This window comes from Lampetra planeri, chromosome 33 (genome assembly GCF_965212315.1).
Source record: "Lampetra planeri chromosome 33, kcLamPlan1.2.h2, whole genome shotgun sequence".
NCBI classification, from domain to species: Eukaryota; Metazoa; Chordata; class Hyperoartia; order Petromyzontiformes; family Petromyzontidae; genus Lampetra; species Lampetra planeri.
Window position 1 is genome coordinate 1,011,559 of NC_136139.1, and position 6,409 is coordinate 1,017,967.

Consider the following 6,409-nt stretch of genomic DNA (forward strand, 5'->3'; position numbering starts at 1 on the left):
GGGGCCAGGTGGGCGAAGCTGGCGTCGGTGGAGGTGTTTGTCCCAATCTTGCGCTCTGCGGGAGATCCCAGCACACACACACACAGCTCAACACGGACACACACACAGGGAGATCCCAGCACGAACACACACACACAGCTCAGCACGGACACACACAGGGAGATACCAGCACACACACACACAGGGAGAGCCCAGCACGGACACACACACACACAGCCCAGCACGGACACACACACAGGGAGATCCCAGCACGAACACACACACACACAGCTCAGCACGGACACACACACAGGGAGATCCCAGCACACACACACACAGGGAGAGCCCAGCACGGACACACACACACAGCTCAGCACGGACACACACACAGGGAGATCCCAGCACGGACACACACACACACAGCTCAGCACGGACACACACACAGGGAGATCCCAGCTCGGACACACACACACACAGCTCAGCACGGACACACACACACACAGCTCAGCAAGGACACACACACACACACAGCTCAGCACGGACACACACACACACAGCTCAGCACGGACACACACACACAGGGAGATCCCAGCACGGACACACACACAGCCCAGCACGGACACACACACAGGGAGAGCCTAGCACGGACACACACACACACATCCCCAGCACGGACACACACACACACAGCCCAGCACGGACACACACACACACAGCTCAGCACTGACACACACACACACACGGAGAGCCCAGCACGGACACACACACAGGGAGAGCCCAGCACGGACACACACACACAGGGAGAGCCCAGCACGGACACACACACACAGCTCAGCACGGACACACACACAGCTCAGCACGAACACACACACACAGGGAGAACCCAGCACGGACACACACACACAGCCCAGCACGGACACACACACACAGCCCAGCACGGACACACACACAGCCCCAGCACACACACACACAGGGAGAGTCCAGTACGGACACACACACACAGGGAGAGCCTAGCACGGACACACACACAGCCCAGCACGGACACACACACACAGCCCAGCACGGACACACACACACAAAGAGAGCCCAGCACGGACCCACACACACACACAAAGAGAGCCCAGCACGGACCCACACACACACACAGCCCAGCACGGACACACACACAGCCCAGCACGGACACACACACACAAGGAGAGCCCAGCACGGACACACACACAGCCCAGCACGGACACACACACAGGGAAAGCCCAGCACGGACACACATACACACAGCTCAGCACGGACACACACAGCGCAGCACGGACACACACACAGGGAGATCCCAGCACGGACACACACACACAAGGAGATCCCAGCACGGACACACACACACACAGCTCAGCACAGACACACACACACACAGCCCAGCACGGACACACACACACACAGCTCAGCACGGACACACACACACAACCCAGCACGGACACACACACACACAGCTCAGCACGGACACACACACACACAGCCCAGCACGGACACACACACACAGCTCAGCACGGACACACACACACAGCCCAGCACGGACACACACACACACACACAGCCCAGCACGGACACACACACACACACAGGGAGAGCCCAGCACGGACACACACACACAGGGAGAGCCCAGCACGGACACACACACACAGCTCAGCACGGACACACACACACATAGCTCAGCACGGACACACACACACAGGGAGAGCCCAGCACGAGAGAGATCCGCACCGCACACAGCGCCTTACACCCCTGCCTCGCGTGGCCACAGAGAAGTGGCCCAGGGTCGAGGCTAAAGAAAGGTTGTGGTTAAGCGTTAAACGCATGCGTTTATGTCGATGGGGGAGGGAGAGAGAGAGGGAGGGAGAACGCGAGTTTGGGTAGAGCGGTGGCGCAGTAGTTAGCACACTGCGCTACAAACCCGGGGACGTGAATTCGATTCCCGACAACACCGAACACCAGTGGAGATCACACTGTGTAACAAATTCGTTTTATTTGTTCCTGGGTAGTAAGTGTTATTTCATAATTGCGTATGCCTCAAAAGTACAGAAAATGGCTATCATTCCCCACAAACTTTGCTTTTGTGACCAGGACAGTGGTATTTTGAAATTTACCTATTTTAAATGAGAATTCCAGATAGATTCAGTGCTGAGTAAACTTGGAGTAATTTCTAGAATATTCTAGAACTTTCCAGTAATATAAATTGTAGTATAAATACAGGGGCCTTAAGCCCACCAGGTCAGTATAGTTCCAGCTGCCTAAGTGGATACATATGTTGTTGTTTTCTGACTTTAATGAACGAAAAGACACAAATTCGCCAGTTTTCTCATTAAAAATAGATAAATTTCAAAATATCACTGTCCTGGTCACAAAAGCAAAGTTTGTGGGGAATAATAGCCATTTTCAATATTTTTAGGCATAAGAAATTATGAAATAACACTTACAACACTATGGAACAAAAATTTTGTTCCATAGTGTTATCTTCCATCAGGCCTGTGCATCGCCTAGGTCGACTTAGCCTTGAATACATTATCGCACGGCGCGGTGTGTAAGAAGCATGAGCGCTGGGGGACATGAAAGCGGCCGGGGCGTGGCGCTAATCGCGCCACCTCCTCGTGCGCCGGTCACACGGACATCACCAGCCACCTCGGTTCGACCCCCTGTATGAAACGAGCAGCTCGAGGTTGCTATGTCAACATTGGGGAGACAAAGGCGGCCGGGCGTGGTGCTGACGACGCGACTCCTCCGCGTGTCGTGCGGGGCCGCATTCCCCGTGAGCCTCACCCGGAGATCGCCGCCCCTGATGATCGTCTTTGTCGCCTACAGCTTCTGCAACGCACGAGTGAGCTGCGTTAAACCCCTAAGCCTCCCAAATAGGTCGCTGTGAACGACACTTGCCTACTTTTCGTGATATATGCATAAACCACGATAAGGTATAAAGTCAGACAGCACGCCTCCTCGTTCGCGTGTAACCCGTCTCTCCACATCGAGAATAAATAAAGGCGGTTTATGGCACGACCCATCGGCCACACGGCCTTCAGGGAGTGCGTGATTTCAACAACAATGATTCAAGACGAGCAACGCCTCTGGGCCGGTGTCGCCACACAGCGTCTCGTCAGCAGCAGCAGCAGCAGGAGCGTCAGGCTCGCTCGAGTCAATGCCGCACGGCAAGCGGCCGACCTCACAGAGGCAAGGCCCCGCTACGCTGCTCGTTGCCGTGCCGATGGAACGGTGGCGGGCGTCAACGGCGTCGCGAGTTCAGTTTCTGCCCATGGATACAATCGGTGGCTTCGTTTAGCCCGCGTCTCGCCCACGGTGCCATGCGCATCGCACGAGGAGACAGAGGCAGACGGGATGAGTTGTTGGCGACCCCGGTCGAGAATCACATTTACGTCGCCGGGTTTATAGCGCAGTGTGGTAATCACTGCACCACCGCTCCCTCATATCAATTGAAAGTACTCACGCAGTTATCCTACATTCGTTTGTTGTGGATTTGTTGCTGTACATCTTATACTGTACACATGTCTGTTTGGCCTTCATCAAACTGAATCGTAAGAACAGTATTTATGTTATGACTAACATTGCGAGCAACGGCTCTTTTAAGAATATATTTTGCCCATTGTTACACAAAGTTGTTATGTATGTATGTTGAACTTCTTTCGCACCGCACCTAGCCAAGCATACTAATTGAAAAGTGCGATCTCAACGCAGGTATTTACATAGATACGGTACAGCACGCAGCAACTTGCATGTCCCTTGCCGTGTGGTATTGTATGTATATACATAATTGAGTTCCGAAAAATAATAGGGCAAGAGTTGGCGCACTGCGCTATGAGCCCGATGCCATGAGTCCAGCCACAGGTAACATCAAAGGCTACAGTGACATCTGACCTGATCCTGGTGCCGTCGTTCCCTTCACCGACCCGCACTGACCAGAGTGGTGAAGTATGGTCAAATAACCCCCCACGACTGACATTGCATGGGGCGCCTTCATCACGCAGCTGATTGACAAATGATCGTTTTTGTTTATTAAAAGGCAAAGGTGCAGCCCTGCAATTGCCCGCTCACGCCACTGCTGGCAGAAGGGGTCTCTGGGAGAATTTGGTTCACCCTGGCCCAATGTCTATCGGAAGAGGTGGAAGTGCCCACACTTTACCCCACCACAAGCGATCTGCCGATCAACTAAACTGTGGCCAATTCATTCACACTGCTGTTCGGACAGCTGCGGACAGGGGATTTAAGAGACGTGCACCAACTGTGTCAGCTTGCCGAGCCGGGAAATCGCACCGCGGCCACCGCTAAGTGCAGTGCGCGAGCCGTTACACCACCACCACCACCACGAAGGTGTTAATTTGTGTCCTTATAAGAAGGGAATTCCCGCTGTGGTCCATCGCATGCCGTAGGATCCTGACACCCACGCGTACATGTGCACGCACGCTGCCATAGCGAGGAAGACCGCAGCCCACCGAGTCGATGCGAGAGGAGGTCTAAAGGCTGCGTATGACGGATTTACACAGCAGCGCGACGGGACCCACAATTTGCAGATAATGCGGCTGCGATGCGCAGGATGGGCCTGGCCAGGGATATAATTGCCAGGATTACAGAAAGCTTTCTCACAAACAGCCTCGCCGTGAATTAACGAGATCCGGACAAAACAAGTCACAGTTCGTACCCGGCTGCATAATCCCGGGCGCAAAATCACCTGTTAAACCCCGGGCAGATCGGATTGAATTCGTTAACTAAATAATAATTATTTAATAATCACACCCCCCCCCCCTCCTTTGTCCCTGTCACTCCACTGCTGGACGAAGGCACCAAAGGCGCGTGGGTTATTTGACCATACTTCACCACGCCGGTCGGTGCTGGTGAAGTGATGTTAGCCGTCGCCTGCAGTCGAACTTGTCGCCGGGTTCATGGAGGCAGTCCGTGAACCATCGTGCCACCGCTCCCGCTGCGTCTACCCACGTGTGCATGTGTGTATATATATATACACGGTACACACTATACCGGTGGTGGAGTGGTGGCGGAGTGGTTAGCGCACTGCTGAAAGGACTGCTTGCCACGAAACCGTGGACCCGAGTTCGATTCCCGCTGACAACCGGTCCAGGGTCCTCCCCTAGGTCGACTCAGCCATAAATGATTATCTGGTGCGGTGTGTAAACATCAGCCCTGGGGAGACGAAGGCGATCGGGCGTGGTGCTGACCACCCACCATCCCCTTGTGTGCCGTGCGGGTCTTCTTTGTGTTAGATGTATGTATGCATGCAGACATCATCGTCATCACCATCATACTCACCGTCATCGGTTGTTCATTAGCACGGGGCCGTGGCAGCTCTGTTGCCCCCCATCTGCCCCCCCCCCCCTCTGGAGATTGTGTTTCGTGATGTTCCCTTTGTGTTACGCCGTCGCCAGCGCAGTGTTTATTATTTATTTATACGGCCGTTCTCTCTTCCCAAGAGACAATCGCAATAAGCACAACGTTTGTTTTGGAGACACACACAGAGTGTCCCTCGCTGATTTAACCCTTACACAGTAACGATCTTTTATCTACAAGTGAAGAACGTATTCCCCGGATTATAAGACGCGCTCTCCCCTCCTGTACTTTTAAGCATAGAGGCGCGTCTTATAATCCACTCTGTGTGTGTGTGACCAGATTTGCATGACTTTATTGACACCGGGCACAACATTTATTTAGAGGGGGGGGGTGGGGGGGGGGCTAGCGTCTTATTTTCCGGAGCGTCTTCTAATCCGAGGGAATAGTTTAACGATTGAAGCGGCGATCACCGCGCCGCGAACACGCGGACAGTAACGGAACTCCGCGAATCATCATCGCCGCGTTATTCATCAAATCGGCTTTGCAATCGTTAGATTCGGCAGCAGAAGCGTCCGCGCAACAACAATAGGGCATGGAGTCGGATTTGGTTGTAAATTGACCAGATAGCTCAGAGATTAAGGAAGACGTGTAGGACCACCTAAGCTCCTGCTAATAGAAAGGATTAGCGTAATTTCATTATGTCCACAATACACAGATCAGCCGCTGGACGAGGAGCCCACCGCCCTCGCGGTTGTTTTCTCTGTTGGCGCTCGGGAGATTTTGCAGGGGGGTTTAGCGAATGCGTGTGTGTGAGTGTGTGAGAGTGTGTGTGTGTGTGAGTGTGTGTGTGAGTGTGTGTGTGAGAGTGTGCGTGCGAGTGTGTGTGTGTGAGAGTGTGTGTGTGAGAGTGTGTGTGTGAGTGTGTGTGTGAGAGTGTGTGTGTGAGAGTGTGTGTGTGTGAGTGTGTGAGTGTGTGTGTGTGTGAGTGTGTGTGTGAGTGTGTGTGTGTGAAAGTGTGTGTGTGTGAGAGTGTGTGTGTGAGAGTGTGTGTGTGTGAGAGTGTCTGTGTGAGAGTGTGTGTGTGTGAGAGTGTGTG